Below are 26320 nucleotides of genomic sequence, written 5' to 3'. Positions count from 1 at the left end.
TTCGAGCAAAAACGGTTGATTTTCGACAAAAGAGATAACACCCCCCCATTACGTCATGCTTCAGAAATGTGGAAAATGGTCCGTTTTCAAATGTTTTATTTTTGAACGTCAGTTCACATTTGTAGGTGGATCATCAGTGTTAGAGCTAAAATTAGCATGTTTAAATTGATTTTCATGCTTCCAGGGGCCCAAAACACAAGATTTATGGAATGGTTAAAAGTGCATGAAAATGGCCAATTTACTCACTCTGAGTTCTCAAAAAGGGTTTCTTCACCCCGGAAAGTTAATTAAATACCATTTGGAGGCATTTAATGTTCGAGCAAAAACGGCTGATTTTCGACAAAAGAGATAACACCCCCCCATTACGTCATGCTTCAGAAATGTGGAAAATGGTCCGTTTTCAAATGTTTTATTTTTGAACGTCAGTTCACATTTGTAGGTGGATCATCAGTGTTAGAGCTAAAATTAGCATGTTTAAAGTGATTTTCATGCTTCCAGGGGCTCGGGAAGTGAAATAAATACCATTTGGAGGCATTTAATGTTCGAGCAAAAACGGCTGATTTTCGACAAAAGAGATAACACCCCCCCATTACGTCATGCTTCAGAAATGTGGAAAATGGTCCGTTTTCAAATGTTTTATTTTTGAACGTCAGTTCACATTTGTAGGTGGATCATCAGTGTTAGAGCTAAAATTAGCATGTTTAAAGTGATTTTCATGCTTCCAGGGGCTCGGGAAGTTAATTAAATACCATTTGGAGGCATTTAATGTTCGAGCAAAACGGCTGATTTTCGACAAAAGAGATAACACCCCCCATTACGTCATGCTTCAGAAATGTGGAAAATGGTCCGTTTTCAAATGTTTTATTTTTGAACGTCAGTTCACATTTGTAGGTGGATCATCAGTGTTAGAGCTAAAATTAGCATGTTTAAAGTGATTTTCATGCTTCCAGGGGCTCGGGAAGTTAATTAAATACCATTTGGAGGCATTTAATGTTCGAGCAAAAACGGCTGATTTTCGACAAAAGAGATAACACCCCCCCATTACGTCATGCTTCAGAAATGTGGAAAATGGTCCGTTTTCAAATGTTTTATTTTTGAACGTCAGTTCACATTTGTGGGTGGATCATCAGTGTTAGAGCTAAAATTAGCATGTTTAAAGTGATTTTCATGCTTCCAGGGGCTCGGGAAGTGAAATAAATACCATTTGGAGGCATTTAATTTCGAGCAAAAACGGCTGATTTTCGACAAAAGAGATAACACCCCCCCATTACGTCATGCTTCAGAAATGTGGAAAATGGTCCGTTTTCAAATGTTTTATTTTTGAACGTCAGTTCACATTTGTAGGTGGATCATCAGTGTTAGAGCTAAAATTAGCATGTTTAAATTGATTTTCATGCTTCCAGGGGCCCAAAACACAAGATTTATGGAATGGTTAAAAGTGCATGAAAATGGCCAATTTACTCACTCTGAGTTCTCAAAAAGGGTTTCTTCACCCCGGGAAGTTAATTAAATACCATTTGGAGGCATTTAATGTGCGAGCAAAAACGGCTGATTTTCGACAAAAGAGATAACACCCCCCCATTACGTCATGCTTCAGAAATGTGGAAAATGGTCTGTTTTCAAATGTTTTATTTTTGAACGTCAGTTCACATTTGTAGGTGGATCATCAGTGTTAGAGCTAAAATTAGCATGTTTAAAGTGATTTTCATGCTTCCAGGGGCTCGGGAAGTTAATTAAATACCATTTGGAGGCATTTAATGTTCGAGCAAAAACGGCTGATTTTCGACAAAAGAGATAACACCCCCCCATTACGTCATGCTTCAGAAATGTGGAAAATGGTCCGTTTTCAAATGTTTTATTTTTGAACGTCAGTTCACATTTGTAGGTGGATCATCAGTGTTAGAGCTAAAATTAGCATGTTTAAAGTGATTTTCATGCTTCCAGGGGCCCAAAACACAAGATTTATGGAATGGTTAAAAGTGCATGAAAATGGCCAATTTACTCACTCTGAGTTCTCAAAAAGGGTTTCTTCACCCCGGGAAGTTAATTAAATACCATTTGGAGGCATTTAATGTTCGAGCAAAAACGGCTGATTTTCGACAAAAGAGATAACACCCCCCCCATTACGTCATGCTTCAGAAATGTGGAAAATGGTCCGTTTTCAAATGTTTTATTTTTGAACGTCAGTTCACATTTGTAGGTGGATCATCAGTGTTAGAGCTAAAATTAGCATGTTTAAAGTGATTTTCATGCTTCCAGGGGCTCGGGAAGTTAATTAAATACCATTTGGAGGCATTTAATGTTCGAGCAAAAACGGCTGATTTTCGACAAAAGAGATAACACCCCCCCATTACGTCATGCTTCAGAAATGTGGAAAATGGTCTTTTTTCAAATGTTTTATTTTTGAACGTCAGTTCACATTTGTAGGTGGATCATCAGTGTTAGAGCTAAAATTAGCATGTTTAAATTGATTTTCATGCTTCCAGGGGCCCAAAACACAAGATTTATGGAATGGTTAAAAGTGCATGAAAATGGCCAATTTACTCACTCTGAGTTCTCAAAAAGGGTTTCTTCACCCCGGAAAGTTAATTAAATACCATTTGGAGGCATTTAATGTTCGAGCAAAAACGGCTGATTTTCGACAAAAGAGATAACACCCCCCCATTACGTCATGCTTCAGAAATGTGGAAAATGGTCCGTTTTCAAATGTTTTATTTTTGAACGTCAGTTCACATTTGTAGGTGGATCATCAGTGTTAGAGCTAAAATTAGCATGTTTAAAGTGATTTTCATGCTTCCAGGGGCTCGGGAAGTGAAATAAATACCATTTGGAGGCATTTAATGTTCGAGCAAAAACGGCTGATTTTCGACAAAAGAGATAACACCCCCCCCATTACGTCATGCTTCAGAAATGTGGAAAATGGTCCGTTTTCAAATGTTTTATTTTTGAACGTCAGTTCACATTTGTAGGTGGATCATCAGTGTTAGAGCTAAAATTAGCATGTTTAAAGTGATTTTCATGCTTCCAGGGGCTCGGGAAGTTAATTAAATACCATTTGGAGGCATTTAATGTTCGAGCAAAACGGCTGATTTTCGACAAAAGAGATAACACCCCCCCATTACGTCATGCTTCAGAAATGTGGAAAATGGTCCATTTTCAAATGTTTTATTTTTGAACGTCAGTTCACATTTGTAGGTGGATCATCAGTGTTAGAGCTAAAATTAGCATGTTTAAAGTGATTTTCATGCTTCCAGGGGCTCGGGAAGTTAATTAAATACCATTTGGAGGCATTTATTGTTCGAGCAAAAACGGCTGATTTTCGACAAAAGAGATAACACCCCCCCATTACGTCATGCTTCAGAAATGTGGAAAATGGTCCGTTTTCAAATGTTTTATTTTTGAACGTCAGTTCACATTTGTAGGTGGATCATCAGTGTTAGAGCTAAAATTAGCATGTTTAAAGTGATTTTCATGCTTCCAGGGGCTCGGGAAGTTAATTAAATACCATTTGGAGGCATTTAATGTTCGAGCAAAAACGGCTGATTTTCGACAAAAGAGATAACACCCCCCCATTACGTCATGCTTCAGAAATGTGGAAAATGGTCCGTTTTCAAATGTTTTATTTTTGAACGTCAGTTCACATTTGTAGGTGGATCATCAGTGTTAGAGCTAAAATTAGCATGTTTAAAGTGATTTTCATGCTTCCAGGGGCCCAAAACACAAGATTTATGGAATGGTTAAAAGTGCATTAAAATGGCCAATTTACTCACTCTGAGTTCTCAAAAAGGGTTTCTTCACCCCGGGAAGTTAATTAAATACCATTTGGAGGCATTTAATGTTCGAGCAAAAACGGCTGATTTTCGACAAAAGAGATAACACCCCCCCATTACGTCATGCTTCAGAAATGTGGAAAATGGTCCGTTTTCAAATGCTTTATTTTTGAACGTCAGTTCACATTTGTAGGTGGATCATCAGTGTTAGAGCTAAAATTAGCATGTTTAAAGTGATTTTCATGCTTCCAGGGGCTCGGGAAGTGAAATAAATACCATTTGGAGGCATTTAATGTTCGAGCAAAAACGGCTGATTTTCGACAAAAGAGATAACACCGCCCATTACGTCATGCTTCAGAAATGTGGAAAATGGTCTGTTTTCAAATGTTTTATTTTTGAACGTCAGTTCACATTTGTAGGTGGATCATCAGTGTTAGAGCTAAAATTAGCATGTTTAAAGTGATTTTCATGCTTCCAGGGGCCCAAAACACAAGATTTATGGAATGGTTAAAAGTGCATGAAAATGGCCAATTTACTCACTCTGAGTTCTCAAAAAGGGTTTCTTCACCCCGGGAAGTTAATTAAATACCATTTGGAGGCATTTAATGTTCGAGCAAAAACGGCTGATTTTCGACAAAAGAGATAACACCCCCCCATTACGTCATGCTTCAGAAATGTGGAAAATGGTCCGTTTTCAAATGTTTTATTTTTGAACGTCAGTTCACATTTGTAGGTGGATCATCAGTGTTAGAGCTAAAATTAGCATGTTTAAAGTGATTTTCATGCTTCCAGGGGCTCGGGAAGTTAATTAAATACCATTTGGAGGCATTTAATGTTCGAGCAAAAACGGCTGATTTTCGACAAAAGAGATAACACCCCCCCATTACGTCATGCTTCAGAAATGTGGAAAATGGTCCTTTTTCAAATGTTTTATTTTTGAACGTCAGTTCACATTTGTAGGTGGATCATCAGTGTTAGAGCTAAAATTAGCATGTTTAAAGTGATTTTCATGCTTCCAGGGGCCCAAAACACAAGATTTATGGAATGGTTAAAAGTGCATGAAAATGGCCAATTTACTCACTCTGAGTTCTCGAAAAGGGTTTCTTCACCCCGGGAAGTTAATTAAATACCATTTGGAGGCATTTAATGTTCGAGCAAAAACGGCTGATTTTCGACAAAAGAGATAACACCCCCCCCATTACGTCATGCTTCAGAAATGTGGAAAATGGTCCGTTTTCAAATGTTTTATTTTTGAACGTCAGTTCACATTTGTAGGTGGATCATCAGTGTTAGAGCTAAAATTAGCATGTTTAAAGTGATTTTCATGCTTCCAGGGGCCCAAAACACAAGATTTATGGAATGGTTAAAAGTGCATGAAAATGGCCAATTTACTCACTCTGAGTTCTCAAAAAGGGTTTCTTCACCCCGGGAAGTTAATTAAATACCATTTGGAGGCATTTAATGTTCGAGCAAAAACGGCTGATTTTCGACAAAAGAGATAACACCCCCCCATTACGTCATGCTTCAGAAATGTGGAAAATGGTCCGTTTTCAAATGTTTTATTTTTGAACGTCAGTTCACATTTGTAGGTGGATCATCAGTGTTAGAGCTAAAATTAGCATGTTTAAAGTGATTTTCATGCTTCCAGGGGCTCGGGAAGTTAATTAAATACCATTTGGAGGCATTTAATGTTCGAGCAAAAACGGCTGATTTTCGACAAAAGAGATAACACCCCCCCATTACGTCATGCTTCAGAAATGTGGAAAATGGTCCTTTTTCAAATGTTTTATTTTTGAACGTCAGTTCACATTTGTAGGTGGATCATCAGTGTTAGAGCTAAAATTAGCATGTTTAAAGTGATTTTCATGCTTCCAGGGGCCCAAAACACAAGATTTATGGAATGGTTAAAAGTGCATGAAAATGGCCAATTTACTCACTCTGAGTTCTCGAAAAGGGTTTCTTCACCCCGGGAAGTTAATTAAATACCATTTGGAGGCATTTAATGTTCGAGCAAAAACGGCTGATTTTCGACAAAAGAGATAACACCCCCCCCATTACGTCATGCTTCAGAAATGTGGAAAATGGTCCGTTTTCAAATGTTTTATTTTTGAACGTCAGTTCACATTTGTAGGTGGATCATCAGTGTTAGAGCTAAAATTAGCATGTTTAAAGTGATTTTCATGCTTCCAGGGGCCCAAAACACAAGATTTATGGAATGGTTAAAAGTGCATGAAAATGGCCAATTTACTCACTCTGAGTTCTCAAAAAGGGTTTCTTCACCCCGGGAAGTTAATTAAATACCATTTGGAGGCATTTAATGTTCGAGCAAAAACGGCTGATTTTCGACAAAAGAGATAACACCCCCCATTACGTCATGCTTCAGAAATGTGGAAAATGGTCCGTTTTCAAATGTTTTATTTTTGAACGTCAGTTCACATTTGTAGGTGGATCATCAGTGTTACAGCTAAAATTAGCATGTTTAAAGTGATTTTCATGCTTCCAGGGGCTCGGGAAGTTAATTAAATACCATTTGGAGGCATTTAATGTTCGAGCAAAAACGGCTGATTTTCGACAAAAGAGATAACACCCCCCCATTACGTGATGCTTCAGAAATGTGGAAAATGGTCCGTTTTCAAATGTTTTATTTTTGAACGTCAGTTCACATTTGTAGGTGGATCATCAGTGTTAGAGCTAAAATTAGCATGTTTAAAGTGATTTTCATGCTTCCAGGGGCTCGGGAAGTTAATTAAATACCATTTGGAGGCATTTAATGTTCGAGCAAAAACGGCTGATTTTCGACAAAAGAGATAACACCCCCCATTACGTCATGCTTCAGAAATGTGGAAAATGGTCCGTTTTGAAATGTTTTATTTTTGAACGTCAGTTCACATTTGTAGGTGGATCATCAGTGTTAGAGCTAAAATTAGCATGTTTAAAGTGATTTTCATGCTTCCAGGGGCTCTGGAAGTTAATTAAATACCATTTGGAGGCATTTAATGTTCAAACAAAAATGGCTGATTTTCGACAAAAGAGATAACACCCCCCCATTACGTCATGCTTCAGAAATGTGGAAAATGGTCCGTTTTCAAATGTTTTATTTTTGAACGTCAGTTCACATTTGTAGGTGGATCATCAGTGTTAGAGCTAAAATTAGCATGTTTAAAGTGATTTTCATGCTTCCAGGGGCTCGGGAAGTTAATTAAATACCATTTGGAGGCATTTAATGTTCGAGCAAAAACGGCTGATTTTCGACAAAAGAGATAACACCCCCCCATTACGTCATGCTTCAGAAATGTGGAAAATGGTCCGTTTTCAAATGTTTTATTTTTGAACGTCAGTTCACATTTGTAGGTGGATCATCAGTGTTAGAGCTAAAATTAGCATGTTTAAAGTGATTTTCATGCTTCCAGGGGCTCGGGAAGTGAAATAAATACCATTTGGAGCGATTTAATGTTCGAGCAAAAACGGTTGATTTTCGACAAAAGAGATAACACCCCCCCATTACGTCATGCTTCAGAAATGTGGAAAATGGTCCGTTTTCAAATGTTTTATTTTTGAACGTCAGTTCACATTTGTAGGTGGATCATCAGTGTTAGAGCTAAAATTAGCATGTTTAAATTGATTTTCATGCTTCCAGGGGCCCAAAACACAAGATTTATGGAATGGTTAAAAGTGCATGAAAATGGCCAATTTACTCACTCTGAGTTCTCAAAAAGGGTTTCTTCACCCCGGAAAGTTAATTAAATACCATTTGGAGGCATTTAATGTTCGAGCAAAAACGGCTGATTTTCGACAAAAGAGATAACACCCCCCCATTACGTCATGCTTCAGAAATGTGGAAAATGGTCCGTTTTCAAATGTTTTATTTTTGAACGTCAGTTCACATTTGTAGGTGGATCATCAGTGTTAGAGCTAAAATTAGCATGTTTAAAGTGATTTTCATGCTTCCAGGGGCTCGGGAAGTGAAATAAATACCATTTGGAGGCATTTAATGTTCGAGCAAAAACGGCTGATTTTCGACAAAAGAGATAACACCCCCCCATTACGTCATGCTTCAGAAATGTGGAAAATGGTCCGTTTTCAAATGTTTTATTTTTGAACGTCAGTTCACATTTGTAGGTGGATCATCAGTGTTAGAGCTAAAATTAGCATGTTTAAAGTGATTTTCATGCTTCCAGGGGCTCGGGAAGTTAATTAAATACCATTTGGAGGCATTTAATGTTCGAGCAAAACGGCTGATTTTCGACAAAAGAGATAACACCCCCCATTACGTCATGCTTCAGAAATGTGGAAAATGGTCCGTTTTCAAATGTTTTATTTTTGAACGTCAGTTCACATTTGTAGGTGGATCATCAGTGTTAGAGCTAAAATTAGCATGTTTAAAGTGATTTTCATGCTTCCAGGGGCTCGGGAAGTTAATTAAATACCATTTGGAGGCATTTAATGTTCGAGCAAAAACGGCTGATTTTCGACAAAAGAGATAACACCCCCCCATTACGTCATGCTTCAGAAATGTGGAAAATGGTCCGTTTTCAAATGTTTTATTTTTGAACGTCAGTTCACATTTGTGGGTGGATCATCAGTGTTAGAGCTAAAATTAGCATGTTTAAAGTGATTTTCATGCTTCCAGGGGCTCGGGAAGTGAAATAAATACCATTTGGAGGCATTTAATTTCGAGCAAAAACGGCTGATTTTCGACAAAAGAGATAACACCCCCCCATTACGTCATGCTTCAGAAATGTGGAAAATGGTCCGTTTTCAAATGTTTTATTTTTGAACGTCAGTTCACATTTGTAGGTGGATCATCAGTGTTAGAGCTAAAATTAGCATGTTTAAATTGATTTTCATGCTTCCAGGGGCCCAAAACACAAGATTTATGGAATGGTTAAAAGTGCATGAAAATGGCCAATTTACTCACTCTGAGTTCTCAAAAAGGGTTTCTTCACCCCGGGAAGTTAATTAAATACCATTTGGAGGCATTTAATGTTCGAGCAAAAACGGCTGATTTTCGACAAAAGAGATAACACCCCCCCATTACGTCATGCTTCAGAAATGTGGAAAATGGTCTGTTTTCAAATGTTTTATTTTTGAACGTCAGTTCACATTTGTAGGTGGATCATCAGTGTTAGAGCTAAAATTAGCATGTTTAAAGTGATTTTCATGCTTCCAGGGGCTCGGGAAGTTAATTAAATACCATTTGGAGGCATTTAATGTTCGAGCAAAAACGGCTGATTTTCGACAAAAGAGATAACACCCCCCCATTACGTCATGCTTCAGAAATGTGGAAAATGGTCCGTTTTCAAATGTTTTATTTTTGAACGTCAGTTCACATTTGTAGGTGGATCATCAGTGTTAGAGCTAAAATTAGCATGTTTAAAGTGATTTTCATGCTTCCAGGGGCCCAAAACACAAGATTTATGGAATGGTTAAAAGTGCATGAAAATGGCCAATTTACTCACTCTGAGTTCTCAAAAAGGGTTTCTTCACCCCGGGAAGTTAATTAAATACCATTTGGAGGCATTTAATGTTCGAGCAAAAACGGCTGATTTTCGACAAAAGAGATAACACCCCCCCCATTACGTCATGCTTCAGAAATGTGGAAAATGGTCCGTTTTCAAATGTTTTATTTTTGAACGTCAGTTCACATTTGTAGGTGGATCATCAGTGTTAGAGCTAAAATTAGCATGTTTAAAGTGATTTTCATGCTTCCAGGGGCTCGGGAAGTTAATTAAATACCATTTGGAGGCATTTAATGTTCGAGCAAAAACGGCTGATTTTCGACAAAAGAGATAACACCCCCCCATTACGTCATGCTTCAGAAATGTGGAAAATGGTCCTTTTTCAAATGTTTTATTTTTGAACGTCAGTTCACATTTGTAGGTGGATCATCAGTGTTAGAGCTAAAATTAGCATGTTTAAATTGATTTTCATGCTTCCAGGGGCCCAAAACACAAGATTTATGGAATGGTTAAAAGTGCATGAAAATGGCCAATTTACTCACTCTGAGTTCTCAAAAAGGGTTTCTTCACCCCGGAAAGTTAATTAAATACCATTTGGAGGCATTTAATGTTCGAGCAAAAACGGCTGATTTTCGACAAAAGAGATAACACCCCCCCATTACGTCATGCTTCAGAAATGTGGAAAATGGTCCGTTTTCAAATGTTTTATTTTTGAACGTCAGTTCACATTTGTAGGTGGATCATCAGTGTTAGAGCTAAAATTAGCATGTTTAAAGTGATTTTCATGCTTCCAGGGGCTCGGGAAGTGAAATAAATACCATTTGGAGGCATTTAATGTTCGAGCAAAAACGGCTGATTTTCGACAAAAGAGATAACACCCCCCCCATTACGTCATGCTTCAGAAATGTGGAAAATGGTCCGTTTTCAAATGTTTTATTTTTGAACGTCAGTTCACATTTGTAGGTGGATCATCAGTGTTAGAGCTAAAATTAGCATGTTTAAAGTGATTTTCATGCTTCCAGGGGCTCGGGAAGTTAATTAAATACCATTTGGAGGCATTTAATGTTCGAGCAAAACGGCTGATTTTCGACAAAAGAGATAACACCCCCCCATTACGTCATGCTTCAGAAATGTGGAAAATGGTCCATTTTCAAATGTTTTATTTTTGAACGTCAGTTCACATTTGTAGGTGGATCATCAGTGTTAGAGCTAAAATTAGCATGTTTAAAGTGATTTTCATGCTTCCAGGGGCTCGGGAAGTTAATTAAATACCATTTGGAGGCATTTATTGTTCGAGCAAAAACGGCTGATTTTCGACAAAAGAGATAACACCCCCCCATTACGTCATGCTTCAGAAATGTGGAAAATGGTCCGTTTTCAAATGTTTTATTTTTGAACGTCAGTTCACATTTGTAGGTGGATCATCAGTGTTAGAGCTAAAATTAGCATGTTTAAAGTGATTTTCATGCTTCCAGGGGCTCGGGAAGTTAATTAAATACCATTTGGAGGCATTTAATGTTCGAGCAAAAACGGCTGATTTTCGACAAAAGAGATAACACCCCCCCATTACGTCATGCTTCAGAAATGTGGAAAATGGTCCGTTTTCAAATGTTTTATTTTTGAACGTCAGTTCACATTTGTAGGTGGATCATCAGTGTTAGAGCTAAAATTAGCATGTTTAAAGTGATTTTCATGCTTCCAGGGGCCCAAAACACAAGATTTATGGAATGGTTAAAAGTGCATTAAAATGGCCAATTTACTCACTCTGAGTTCTCAAAAAGGGTTTCTTCACCCCGGGAAGTTAATTAAATACCATTTGGAGGCATTTAATGTTCGAGCAAAAACGGCTGATTTTCGACAAAAGAGATAACACCCCCCCATTACGTCATGCTTCAGAAATGTGGAAAATGGTCCGTTTTCAAATGCTTTATTTTTGAACGTCAGTTCACATTTGTAGGTGGATCATCAGTGTTAGAGCTAAAATTAGCATGTTTAAAGTGATTTTCATGCTTCCAGGGGCTCGGGAAGTGAAATAAATACCATTTGGAGGCATTTAATGTTCGAGCAAAAACAGCTGATTTTCGACAAAAGAGATAACACCCCCCCATTACGTCATGCTTCAGAAATGTGGAAAATGGTCCGTTTTCAAATGTTTTATTTTTGAACGTCAGTTCACATTTGTAGGTGGATCATCAGTGTTAGAGCTAAAATTAGCATGTTTAAATTGATTTTCATGCTTCCAGGGGCCCAAAACACAAGATTTATGGAATGGTTAAAAGTGCATGAAAATGGCCAATTTACTCACTCTGAGTTCTCAAAAAGGGTTTCTTCACCCCGGGAAGTTAATTAAATACCATTTGGAGGCATTTAATGTTCGAGCAAAAACGGCTGATTTTCGACAAAAGAGATAACACCGCCCATTACGTCATGCTTCAGAAATGTGGAAAATGGTCTGTTTTCAAATGTTTTATTTTTGAACGTCAGTTCACATTTGTAGGTGGATCATCAGTGTTAGAGCTAAAATTAGCATGTTTAAAGTGATTTTCATGCTTCCAGGGGCTCGGGAAGTTAATTAAATACCATTTGGAGGCATTTAATGTTCGAGCAAAAACGGCTGATTTTCGACAAAAGAGATAACACCCCCCCATTACGTCATGCTTCAGAAATGTGGAAAATGGTCCGTTTTCAAATGTTTTATTTTTGAACGTCAGTTCACATTTGTAGGTGGATCATCAGTGTTAGAGCTAAAATTAGCATGTTTAATGTGATTTTCATGCTTCCAGGGGCTCGGGAAGTTAATTAAATACCATTTGGAGGCATTTAATGTTCGAGCAAAAACGGCTGATTTTCGACAAAAGAGATAACACCCCCCCATTACGTCATGCTTCAGAAATGTGGAAAATGGTCCTTTTTCAAATGTTTTATTTTTGAACGTCAGTTCACATTTGTAGGTGGATCATCAGTGTTAGAGCTAAAATTAGCATGTTTAAAGTGATTTTCATGCTTCCAAGGGCCCAAAACACAAGATTTATGGAATGGTTAAAAGTGCATGAAAATGGCCAATTTACTCACTCTGAGTTCTCAAAAAGGGTTTCTTCACCCCGGGAAGTTAATTAAATACCATTTGGAGGCATTTAATGTTCGAGCAAAAACGGCTGATTTTCGACAAAAGAGATAACACCCCCCCATTACGTCATGATTCAGAAATGTGGAAAATGGTCCGTTTTCAAATGTTTTATTTTTGAACGTCAGTTCACATTTGTAGGTGGATCATCAGTGTTAGAGCTAAAATTAGCATGTTTAAAGTCATTTTCATGCTTCCAGGGGCCCAAAACACAAGATTTATGGAATGGTTAAAAGTGCATGAAAATGGCCAATTTACTCACTCTGAGTTCTCAAAAAGGGTTTCTTCACCCCGGGAAGTTAATTAAATACCATTTGGAGGCATTTAATGTTCGAGCAAAAACGGCTGATTTTCGACAAAAGAGATAACACCCCCCATTACGTCATGCTTCAGAAATGTGGAAAATGGTCCGTTTTCAAATGTTTTATTTTTGAACGTCAGTTCACATTTGTAGGTGGACCATCAGTGTTACAGCTAAAATTAGCATGTTTAAAGTGATTTTCATGCTTCCAGGGGCTCGGGAAGTTAATTAAATACCATTTGGAGGCATTTAATGTTCGAGCAAAAACGGCTGATTTTCGACAAAAGAGATAACACCCCCCCATTACGTCATGCTTCAGAAATGTGGAAAATGGTCCGTTTTCAAATGTTTTATTTTTGAACGTCAGTTCACTTTTGGAGGTGGATCATCAGTGTTAGAGCTAAAATTTGCATGTTTAAAGTGATTTTCATGCTTCCAGGGGCTCGGGAAGTTAATTAAATACCATTTGGAGGCATTTAATGTTCGAGCAAAAACGGCTGATTTTCGACAAAAGAGATAACACCCCCCCCATTACGTCATGCTTCAGAAATGTGGAAAATGGTCCGTTTTCAAATGTTTTATTTTTGAACGTCAGTTCACATTTGTAGGTGGATCATCAGTGTTAGAGCTAAAATTAGCATGTTTAAAGTGATTTTCATGCTTCCAGGGGCTCTGGAAGTTAATTAAATACCATTTGGAGGCATTTAATGTTCAAACAAAAACGGCTGATTTTCGACAAAAGAGATAACACCCCCCCATTACGTCATGCTTCAGAAATGTGGAAAATGGTCCGTTTTCAAATGTTTTATTTTTGAACGTCAGTTCACATTTGTAGGTGGATCATCAGTGTTAGAGCTAAAATTAGCATGTTTAAAGTGATTTTCATGCTTCCAGGGGCTCGGGAAGTTAATTAAATACCATTTGCAGGCATTTAATGTTCGAGCAAAAACGGCTGATTTTCGACAAAAGAGATAACACCCCCCCATTACGTCATGCTTCAGAAATGTGGAAAATGGTCCGTTTTCAAAATGTTTTATTTTTGAACGTCAGTTCACATTTGTAGGTGGATCATCAGTGTTAGAGCTAAAATTAGCATGTTTAAAGTGATTTTCATGCTTCCAGGGGCTCGCGAAGTGAAATAAATACCATTTGGAGGCATTTAATGTTCGAGCAAAAACGGCTGATTTTCGACAAAAGAGATAACACCCCCCCATTACGTCATGCTTCAGAAATGTGGAAAATGGTCCGTTTTCAAATGTTTTATTTCTGAACGTCAGTTCACATTTGTAGGTGGATCATCAGTGTTAGAGCTAAAATTAGCATGTTTAAATTGGTTTTCATGCTTCCAGGGGCCCAAAACACAAGATTTATCGAATGGTTAAAAGTGCATGAAAATGGCCAATTTACTCACTCTGAGTTCTCAAAAAGGGTTTCTTCACCCCGGGAAGTTAATTAAATACCATTTGGAGGCATTTAATGTTCGAGCAAAAACGGCTGATTTTCGACAAAAGAGATAACACCCCCCCATTACGTCATGCTTCAGAAATGTGGAAAATGGTCCGTTTTCAAATGTTTTATTTTTGAACGTCAGTTCACATTTGTAGGTGGATCATCAGTGTTAGAGCTAAAATTAGCATGTTTAAAGTGATTTTCATGCTTCCAGGGGCTCGGGAAGTGAAATAAATACCATTTGGAGGCATTTAATGTTCGAGCAAAAACGGCTGTTTTCGACAAAAGAGATAACACCCCCCCATTACGTCATGCTTCAGAAATGTGGAAAATGGTCCGTTTTCAAATGTTTTATTTTTGAACGTCAGTTCACATTTGTAGGTGGATCATCAGTGTTAGAGCTAAAATTAGCATGTTTAAAGTGATTTTCATGCTTCCAGGGGCTCGGGAAGTTAATTAAATACCATTTGGAGGCATTTAATGTTCGAGCAAAAACGGCTGATTTTCGACAAAAGAGATAACACCCCCCCATTACGTCATGCTTCAGAAATGTGGAAAATGGTCCGTTTTCAAATGTTTTATTTTTGAACGTCAGTTCACATTTGTAGGTGGATCATCAGTGTTAGAGCTAAAATTAGCATGTTTAAAGTGATTTTCATGCTTCCAGGGGCTCGGGAAGTTAATTAAATACCATTTGGAGGCATTTAATGTTCGAGCAAAAACGGCTGATTTTCGACAAAAGAGATAACACCCCCCCATTACGTCATGCTTCAGAAATGTGGAAAATGGTCCGTTTTCAAATGTTTTATTTTTGAACGTCAGTTCACATTTGTAGGTGGATCATCAGTGTTAGAGCTAAAATTAGCATGTTTAAATTGATTTTCATGCTTCCAGGGGCCCAAAACACAAGATTTATGGAATGGTTAAAAGTGCATGAAAATGGCCAATCTACTCACTCTGAGTTCTCAAAAAGGGTTTCTTCACCCCGGGAAGTTAATTAAATACCATTTGGAGGCATTTAATGTTCGAGCAAAAACGGCTGATTTTCGACAAAAGAGATAACACCCCCCCATTACGTCATGCTTCAGAAATGTGGAAAATGGTCCGTTTTCAAATGTTTTATTTTTGAACGTCAGTTCACATTTGTAGGTGGATCATCAGTGTTAGAGCTAAAATTAGCATGTTTAAAGTGATTTTCATGCTTCCAGGGGCCCAAAACACAAGATTTATGGAATGGTTAAAAGTGCATGAAAATGGCCAATTTACTCACTCTGAGTTCTCAAAAAGGGTTTCTTCACCCCGGGAAGTTAATTAAATACCATTTGGAGGCATTTAATGTTCGAGCAAAAACGGCTGATTTTCGACAAAAGAGATAACACCCCCCCATTACGTCATGCTTCAGAAATGTGGAAAATGGTCCGTTTTCAAATGTTTTATTTTTGAACGTCAGTTCACATTTGTAGGTGGATCATCAGTGTTAGAGCTAAAATTAGCATGTTTAAAGTGATTTTCATGCTTCCAGGGGCTCGGGAAGTTAATTAAATACCATTTGGAGGCATTTAATGTTCGAGCAAAAACGGCTGATTTTCGACAAAAGAGATAACACCCCCCCCATTACGTCATGTTTCAGAAATGTGGAAAATTGTCCTTTTTCAAATGTTTTATTTTTGAACGTCAGTTCACATTTGTAGGTGGATCATCAGTGTTAGAGCTAAAATTAGCATGTTTAAAGTGATTTTCATGCTTCCAGGGGCCCAAAACACAAGATTTATGGAATGGTTAAAAGTGCATGAAAATGGCCAATTTACTCACTCTGAGTTCTCAAAAAGGGTTTCTTCACCCCGGGAAGTTAATTAAATACCATTTGGAGGCATTTAATGTACGAGCAAAAACGGCTGATTTTCGACAAAAGAGATAACACCCCCCCATTACGTCATGCTTCAGAAATGTGGAAAATGGTCCGTTTTCAAATGTTTTATTTTTGAACGTCAGTTCACATTTGTAGGTGGATCATCAGTGTTAGAGCTAAAATTAGCATGTTTAAAGTGATTTTCATGCTTCCAGGGGCCCAAAACACAAGATTTATGGAATGGTTAAAAGTGCATGAAAATGGCCAATTTACTCACTCTGAGTTCTCAAAAAGGGTTTCTTCACCCCGGGAAGTTAATTAAATACCATTTGGAGGCATTTAATGTTCGAGCAAAAACGGCTGATTTTCGACAAAAGAGATAACACCCCCCATTACGTCATGCTTCAGAAATGTGGAAAATGGTCCGTTTTCAAATGTTTTATTTTTGAACGTCAGTTCACATTTGTAGGTGGATCATCAGTGTTACAGCTAAAATTAGCATGTTTAAAGTGATTTTCATGCTTCCAGGGGCTCGGGAAGTTAATTAAATACCATTTGGAGGCATTTAATGTTCGAGCAAAAACGGCTGATTTTCGACAAAAGAGATAACACCCCCCCATTACGTCATGCTTCAGAAATGTGGAAAATGGTCCGTTTTCAAATGTTTTATTTTTGAACGTCAGTTCACATTTGTAGGTGGATCATCAGTGTTAGAGCTAAAATTAGCATGTTTAAAGTGATTTTCATGCTTCCAGGGGCTCGGGAAGTTAATTAAATACCATTTGGAGGCATTTAATGTTCGAGCAAAAACGGCTGATTTTCGACAAAAGAGATAACACCCCCCCATTACGTCATGCTTCAGAAATGTGGAAAATGGTCCGTTTTCAAATGTTTTATTTTTGAACGTCAGTTCACATTTGTAGGTGGATCATCAGTGTTAGAGCTAAAATTAGCATGTTTAAAGTGATTTTCATGCTTCCAGGGGCTCTGGAAGTTAATTAAATACCATTTGGAGGCATTTAATGTTCAAACAAAAATGGCTGATTTTCGACAAAAGAGATAACACCCCCCATTACGTCATGCTTCAGAAATGTGGAAAATGGTCCGTTTTCAAATGTTTTATTTTTGAACGTCAGTTCACATTTGTAGGTGGATCATCAGTGTTAGAGCTAAAATTAGCATGTTTAAAGTGATTTTCATGCTTCCAGGGGCTCGGGAAGTTAATTAAATACCATTTGGAGGCATTTAATGTTCGAGCAAAAACGGCTGATTTTCGACAAAAGAGATAACACCCCCCCATTACGTCATGCTTCAGAAATGTGGAAAATGGTCCGTTTTCAAATGTTTTATTTTTGAACGTCAGTTCACATTTGTAGGTGGATCATCAGTGTTAGAGCTAAAATTAGCATGTTTAAAGTGATTTTCATGCTTCCAGGGGCTCGGGAAGTGAAATAAATACCATTTGGAGGCATTTAATGTTCGAGCAAAAACGGCTGATTTTCGACAAAAGAGATAACACCCCCCCATTACGTCATGCTTCAGAAATGTGGAAAATGGTCCGTTTTCAAATGTTTTATTTTTCAACGTCAGTTCACATTTGTAGGTGGATCATCAGTGTTAGAGCTAAAATTAGCATGTTTAAATTGATTTTCATGCTTCCAGGGGCCCAAAACACAAGATTTATGGAATGGTTAAAAGTGCATGAAAACGGCCAATTTACTCACTCTGAGTTCTCAAAAAGGGTTTCTTCACCCCGGAAAGTTAATTAAATACCATTTGGAGGCATTTAATGTTCAAGCAAAAACGGCTGATTTTCGACAAAAGAGATAACACCCCCCCATTACGTCATGCTTCAGAAATGTGGAAAATGGTCCGTTTTCAAATGTTTTATTTTTGAACGTCAGTTCACATTTGTAGGTGGATCATCAGTGTTAGAGCTAAAATTAGCATGTTTAAAGTGATTTTCATGCTTCCAGGGGCTCGGGAAGTTAATTAAATACCATTTGGAGGCATTTAATGTTCGAGCAAAAACGGCTGATTTTCGACAAAAGAGATAACACCCCCCCATTACGTCATGCTTCAGAAATGTGGAAAATGGTCCTTTTTCAAATGTTTTATTTTTGAACGTCAGTTCACATTTGTAGGTGGATCATCAGTGTTAGAGCTAAAATTAGCATGTTTAAAGTGATTTTCATGCTTCCAGGGGCCCAAAACACAAGATTTATGGAATGGTTAAAAGTGCATGAAAATGGCCAATTTACTCACTCTGAGTTCTCAAAAAGGGTTTCTTCACCCCGGGAAGTTAATTAAATACCATTTGGAGGCATTTAATGTTCGAGCAAAAACGGCTGATTTTCGACAAAAGAGATAACACCCCCCCATTACGTCATGCTTCAGAAATGTGGAAAATGGTCCGTTTTCAAATGTTTTATTTTTGAACGTCAGTTCACATTTGTAGGTGGATCATCAGTGTTAGAGCTAAAATTAGCATGTTTAAAGTGATTTTCATGCTTCCAGGGGCTCGGGAAGTGAAATAAATACCATTTGGAGGCATTTAATGTTCGAGCAAAAACGGCTGATTTTCGACAAAAGAGATAACACCCCCCCATTACGTCATGCTTCAGAAATGTGGAAAATGGTCCTTTTTCAAATGTTTTATTTTTGAACGTCAGTTCACATTTGTAGGTGGATCATCAGTGTTAGAGCTAAAATTAGCATGTTTAAATTGATTTTCATGCTTCCAGGGGCCCAAAACACAAGATTTATGGAATGGTTAAAAGTGCATGAAAATGGCCAATCTACTCACTCTGAGTTCTCAAAAAGGGTTTCTTCACCCCGGGAAGTTAATTAAATACCATTTGGAGGCATTTAATGTTCGAGCAAAAACGGCTGATTTTCGACAAAAGAGATAACACCCCCCCATTACGTCATGCTTCAGAAATGTGGAAAATGGTCCGTTTTCAAATGTTTTATTTTTGAACGTCAGTTCACATTTGTAGGTGGATCATCAGTGTTAGAGCTAAAATTAGCATGTTTAAAGTGATTTTCATGCTTCCAGGGGCCCAAAACACAAGATTTATGGAATGGTTAAAAGTGCATGAAAATGGCCAATTTACTCACTCTGAGTTCTCAAAAAGGGTTTCTTCACCCCGGGAAGTTAATTAAATACCATTTGGAGGCATTTAATGTTCGAGCAAAAACGGCTGATTTTCGACAAAAGAGATAACACCCCCCCATTACGTCATGCTTCAGAAATGTGGAAAATGGTCCGTTTTCAAATGTTTTATTTTTGAACGTCAGTTCACATTTGTAGGTGGATCATCAGTGTTAGAGCTAAAATTAGCATGTTTAAAGTGATTTTCATGCTTCCAGGGGCTCGGGAAGTTAATTAAATACCATTTGGAGGCATTTAATGTTCGAGCAAAAACGGCTGATTTTCGACAAAAGAGATAACACCCCCCCATTACGTCATGCTTCAGAAATGTGGAAAATGGTCCTTTTTCAAATGTTTTATTTTTGAACGTCAGTTCACATTTGTAGGTGGATCATCAGTGTTAGAGCTAAAATTAGCATGTTTAAAGTGATTTTCATGCTTCCAGGTGCCCAAAACACAAGATTTATGGAATGGTTAAAAGTGCATGAAAATGGCCAATTTACTCACTCTGAGTTCTCGAAAAGGGTTTCTTCACCCCGGGAAGTTAATTAAATACCATTTGGAGGCATTTAATGTTCGAGCAAAAACGGCTGATTTTCGACAAAAGAGATAACACCCCCCCCATTACGTCATGCTTCAGAAATGTGGAAAATGGTCCGTTTTCAAATGTTTTATTTTTGAACGTCAGTTCACATTTGTAGGTGGATCATCAGTGTTAGAGCTAAAATTAGCATGTTTAAAGTGATTTTCATGCTTCCAGGGGCCCAAAACACAAGATTTATGGAATGGTTAAAAGTGCATGAAAATGGCCAATTTACTCACTCTGAGTTCTCAAAAAGGGTTTCTTCACCCCGGGAAGTTAATTAAATACCATTTGGAGGCATTTAATGTTCGAGCAAAAACGGCTGATTTTCGACAAAAGAGATAACACCCCCCATTACGTCATGCTTCAGAAATGTGGAAAATGGTCCGTTTTCAAATGTTTTATTTTTGAACGTCAGTTCACATTTGTAGGTGGATCATCAGTGTTACAGCTAAAATTAGCATGTTTAAAGTGATTTTCATGCTTCCAGGGGCTCGGGAAGTTAATTAAATACCATTTGGAGGCATTTAATGTTCGAGCAAAAACGGCTGATTTTCGACAAAAGAGATAACACCCCCCCATTACGTGATGCTTCAGAAATGTGGAAAATGGTCCGTTTTCAAATGTTTTATTTTTGAACGTCAGTTCACATTTGTAGGTGGATCATCAGTGTTAGAGCTAAAATTAGCATGTTTAAAGTGATTTTCATGCTTCCAGGGGCTCGGGAAGTTAATTAAATACCATTTGGAGGCATTTAATGTTCGAGCAAAAACGGCTGATTTTCGACAAAAGAGATAACACCCCCCCATTACGTCATGCTTCAGAAATGTGGAAAATGGTCCGTTTTCAAATGTTTTATTTTTGAACGTCAGTTCACATTTGTAGGTGGATCATCAGTGTTAGAGCTAAAATTAGCATGTTTAAAGTGATTTTCATGCTTCCAGGGGCTCTGGAAGTTAATTAAATACCATTTGGAGGCATTTAATGTTCAAACAAAAATGGCTGATTTTCGACAAAAGAGATAACACCCCCCCATTACGTCATGCTTCAGAAATGTGGAAAATGGTCCGTTTTCAAATGTTTTATTTTTGAACGTCAGTTCACATTTGTAGGTGGATCATCAGTGTTAGAGCTAAAATTAGCATGTTTAAAGTGATTTTCATGCTTCCAGGGGCTCGGGAAGTTAATTAAATACCATTTGGAGGCATTTAATGTTCGAGCAAAAACGGCTGATTTTCGACAAAAGAGATAACACCCCCCCATTACGTCATGCTTCAGAAATGTGGAAAATGGTCCGTTTTCAAATGTTTTATTTTTGAACGTCAGTTCACATTTGTAGGTGGATCATCAGTGTTAGAGCTAAAATTAGCATGTTTAAAGTGATTTTCATGCTTCCAGGGGCTCGGGAAGTGAAATAAATACCATTTGGAGCGATTTAATGTTCGAGCAAAAACGGTTGATTTTCGACAAAAGAGATAACACCCCCCCATTACGTCATGCTTCAGAAATGTGGAAAATGGTCCGTTTTCAAATGTTTTATTTTTGAACGTCAGTTCACATTTGTAGGTGGATCATCAGTGTTAGAGCTAAAATTAGCATGTTTAAATTGATTTTCATGCTTCCAGGGGCCCAAAACACAAGATTTATGGAATGGTTAAAAGTGCATGAAAATGGCCAATTTACTCACTCTGAGTTCTCAAAAAGGGTTTCTTCACCCCGGAAAGTTAATTAAATACCATTTGGAGGCATTTAATGTTCGAGCAAAAACGGCTGATTTTCGACAAAAGAGATAACACCCCCCCATTACGTCATGCTTCAGAAATGTGGAAAATGGTCCGTTTTCAAATGTTTTATTTTTGAACGTCAGTTCACATTTGTAGGTGGATCATCAGTGTTAGAGCTAAAATTAGCATGTTTAAAGTGATTTTCATGCTTCCAGGGGCTCGGGAAGTGAAATAAATACCATTTGGAGGCATTTAATGTTCGAGCAAAAACGGCTGATTTTCGACAAAAGAGATAACACCCCCCCATTACGTCATGCTTCAGAAATGTGGAAAATGGTCCGTTTTCAAATGTTTTATTTTTGAACGTCAGTTCACATTTGTAGGTGGATCATCAGTGTTAGAGCTAAAATTAGCATGTTTAAAGTGATTTTCATGCTTCCAGGGGCTCGGGAAGTTAATTAAATACCATTTGGAGGCATTTAATGTTCGAGCAAAACGGCTAATTTTCGACAAAAGAGATAACACCCCCCATTACGTCATGCTTCAGAAATGTGGAAAATGGTCCGTTTTCAAATGTTTTATTTTTGAACGTCAGTTCACATTTGTAGGTGGATCATCAGTGTTAGAGCTAAAATTAGCATGTTTAAAGTGATTTTCATGCTTCCAGGGGCTCGGGAAGTTAATTAAATACCATTTGGAGGCATTTAATGTTCGAGCAAAAACGGCTGATTTTCGACAAAAGAGATAACACCCCCCCATTACGTCATGCTTCAGAAATGTGGAAAATGGTCCGTTTTCAAATGTTTTATTTTTGAACGTCAGTTCACATTTGTAGGTGGATCATCAGTGTTAGAGCTAAAATTAGCATGTTTAAAGTGATTTTCATGCTTCAAGGGGCTCGGGAAGTTAATTAAATACCATTTGGAGGCATTTAATGTTCGAGCAAAAACGGCTGATTTTCGACAAAAGAGATAACACCCCCCCATTACGTCATGCTTCAGAAATGTGGAAAATGGTCCGTTTTCAAATGTTTTATTTTTGAACGTCAGTTCACATTTGTAGGTGGATCATCAGTGTTAGAGCTAAAATTAGCATGTTTAAAGTGATTTTCATGCTTCCAGGGGCTCGGGAAGTGAAATAAATACCATTTGGAGGCATTTAATTTCGAGCAAAAACGGCTGATTTTCGACAAAAGAGATAACACCCCCCCATTACGTCATGCTTCAGAAATGTGGAAAATGGTCCGTTTTCAAATGTTTTATTTTTGAACGTCAGTTCACATTTGTAGGTGGATCATCAGTGTTAGAGCTAAAATTAGCATGTTTAAATTGATTTTCATGCTTCCAGGGGCCCAAAACACAAGATTTATGGAATGGTTAAAAGTGCATGAAAATGGCCAATTTACTCACTCTGAGTTCTCAAAAAGGGTTTCTTCACCCCGGGAAGTTAATTAAATACCATTTGGAGGCATTTAATGTTCGAGCAAAAACGGCTGATTTTCGACAAAAGAGATAACACCCCCCCATTACGTCATGCTTCAGAAATGTGGAAAATGGTCTGTTTTCAAATGTTTTATTTTTGAACGTCAGTTCACATTTGTAGGTGGATCATCAGTGTTAGAGCTAAAATTAGCATGTTTAAAGTGATTTTCATGCTTCCAGGGGCTCGGGAAGTTAATTAAATACCATTTGGAGGCATTTAATGTTCGAGCAAAAACGGCTGATTTTCGACAAAAGAGATAACACCCCCCCATTACGTCATGCTTCAGAAATGTGGAAAATGGTCCGTTTTCAAATGTTTTATTTTTGAACGTCAGTTCACATTTGTAGGTGGATCATCAGTGTTAGAGCTAAAATTAGCATGTTTAAAGTGATTTTCATGCTTCCAGGGGCCCAAAACACAAGATTTATGGAATGGTTAAAAGTGCATGAAAATGGCCAATTTACTCACTCTGAGTTCTCAAAAAGGGTTTCTTCACCCCGGGAAGTTAATTAAATACCATTTGGAGGCATTTAATGTTCGAGCAAAAACGGCTGATTTTCGACAAAAGAGATAACACCCCCCCCCATTACGTCATGCTTCAGAAATGTGGAAAATGGTCCGTTTTCAAATGTTTTATTTTTGAACGTCAGTTCACATTTGTAGGTGGATCATCAGTGTTAGAGCTAAAATTAGCATGTTTAAAGTGATTTTCATGCTTCCAGGGGCTCGGGAAGTTAATTAAATACCATTTGGAGGCATTTAATGTTCGAGCAAAAACGGCTGATTTTCGACAAAAGAGATAACACCCCCCCATTACGTCATGCTTCAGAAATGTGGAAAATGGTCCTTTTTCAAATGTTTTATTTTTGAACGTCAGTTCACATTTGTAGGTGGATCATCAGTGTTAGAGCTAAAATTAGCATGTTTAAATTGATTTTCATGCTTCCAGGGGCCCAAAACACAAGATTTATGGAATGGTTAAAAGTGCATGAAAATGGCCAATTTACTCACTCTGAGTTCTCAAAAAGGGTTTCTTCACCCCGGAAAGTTAATTAAATACCATTTGGAGGCATTTAATGTTCGAGCAAAAACGGCTGATTTTCGACAAAAGAGATAACACCCCCCCATTACGTCATGCTTCAGAAATGTGGAAAATGGTCCGTTTTCAAATGTTTTATTTTTGAACGTCAGTTCACATTTGTAGGTGGATCATCAGTGTTAGAGCTAAAATTAGCATGTTTAAAGTGATTTTCATGCTTCCAGGGGCTCGGGAAGTGAAATAAATACCATTTGGAGGCATTTAATGTTCGAGCAAAAACGGCTGATTTTCGACAAAAGAGATAACACCCCCCCCATTACGTCATGCTTCAGAAATGTGGAAAATGGTCCGTTTTCAAATGTTTTATTTTTGAACGTCAGTTCACATTTGTAGGTGGATCATCAGTGTTAGAGCTAAAATTAGCATGTTTAAAGTGATTTTCATGCTTCCAGGGGCTCGGGAAGTTAATTAAATACCATTTGGAGGCATTTAATGTTCGAGCAAAACGGCTGATTTTCGACAAAAGAGATAACACCCCCCCATTACGTCATGCTTCAGAAATGTGGAAAATGGTCCATTTTCAAATGTTTTATTTTTGAACGTCAGTTCACATTTGTAGGTGGATCATCAGTGTTAGAGCTAAAATTAGCATGTTTAAAGTGATTTTCATGCTTCCAGGGGCTCGGGAAGTTAATTAAATACCATTTGGAGGCATTTAATGTTCGAGCAAAAACGGCTGATTTTCGACAAAAGAGATAACACCCCCCCATTACGTCATGCTTCAGAAATGTGGAAAATGGTCCGTTTTCAAATGTTTTATTTTTGAACGTCAGTTCACATTTGTAGGTGGATCATCAGTGTTAGAGCTAAAATTAGCATGTTTAAAGTGATTTTCATGCTTCCAGGGGCTCGGGAAGTTAATTAAATACCATTTGGAGGCATTTAATGTTCGAGCAAAAACGGCTGATTTTCGACAAAAGAGATAACACCCCCCCATTACGTCATGCTTCAGAAATGTGGAAAATGGTCCGTTTTCAAATGTTTTATTTTTGAACGTCAGTTCACATTTGTAGGTGGATCATCAGTGTTAGAGCTAAAATTAGCATGTTTAAAGTGATTTTCATGCTTCCAGGGGCCCAAAACACAAGATTTATGGAATGGTTAAAAGTGCATTAAAATGGCCAATTTACTCACTCTGAGTTCTCAAAAAGGGTTTCTTCACCCCGGGAAGTTAATTAAATACCATTTGGAGGCATTTAATGTTCGAGCAAAAACGGCTGATTTTCGACAAAAGAGATAACACCCCCCCATTACGTCATGCTTCAGAAATGTGGAAAATGGTCCGTTTTCAAATGCTTTATTTTTGAACGTCAGTTCACATTTGTAGGTGGATCATCAGTGTTAGAGCTAAAATTAGCATGTTTAAAGTGATTTTCATGCTTCCAGGGGCTCGGGAAGTGAAATAAATACCATTTGGAGGCATTTAATGTTCGAGCAAAAACAGCTGATTTTCGACAAAAGAGATAACACCCCCCCATTACGTCATGCTTCAGAAATGTGGAAAATGGTCCGTTTTCAAATGTTTTATTTTTGAACGTCAGTTCACATTTGTAGGTGGATCATCAGTGTTAGAGCTAAAATTAGCATGTTTAAATTGATTTTCATGCTTCCAGGGGCCCAAAACACAAGATTTATGGAATGGTTAAAAGTGCATGAAAATGGCCAATTTACTCACTCTGAGTTCTCAAAAAGGGTTTCTTCACCCCGGAAAGTTAATTAAATACCATTTGGAGGCATTTAATGTTCGAGCAAAAACGGCTGATTTTCGACAAAAGAGATAACACCCCCCCATTACGTCATGCTTCAGAAATGTGGAAAATGGTCCGTTTTCAAATGTTTTATTTTTGAACGTCAGTTCACATTTGTAGGTGGATCATCAGTGTTAGAGCTAAAATTAGCATGTTTAAAGTGATTTTCATGCTTCCAGGGGCTCGGGAAGTGAAATAAATACCATTTGGAGGCATTTAATGTTCGAGCAAAAACGGCTGATTTTCGACAAAAGAGATAACACCCCCCCATTACGTCATGCTTCAGAAATGTGGAAAATGGTCCGTTTTCAAATGTTTTATTTTTGAACGTCAGTTCACATTTGTAGGTGGATCATCAGTGTTAGAGCTAAAATTAGCATGTTTAAAGTGATTTTCATGCTTCCAGGGGCTCGGGAAGTTAATTAAATACCATTTGGAGGCATTTAATGTTCGAGCAAAACGGCTGATTTTCGACAAAAGAGATAACCCCCCCCATTACGTCATGCTTCAGAAATGTGGAAAATGGTCCGTTTTCAAATGTTTTATTTTTGAACGTCAGTTCACATTTGTAGGTGGAT

The sequence above is a fragment of the Lissotriton vulgaris genome, unplaced genomic scaffold (assembly GCF_964263255.1).
Source record: "Lissotriton vulgaris unplaced genomic scaffold, aLisVul1.2 SCAFFOLD_496, whole genome shotgun sequence".
NCBI classification, from domain to species: domain Eukaryota; kingdom Metazoa; phylum Chordata; class Amphibia; order Caudata; family Salamandridae; genus Lissotriton; species Lissotriton vulgaris.
Note: the sequence above shows the minus strand (reverse complement) of the source record.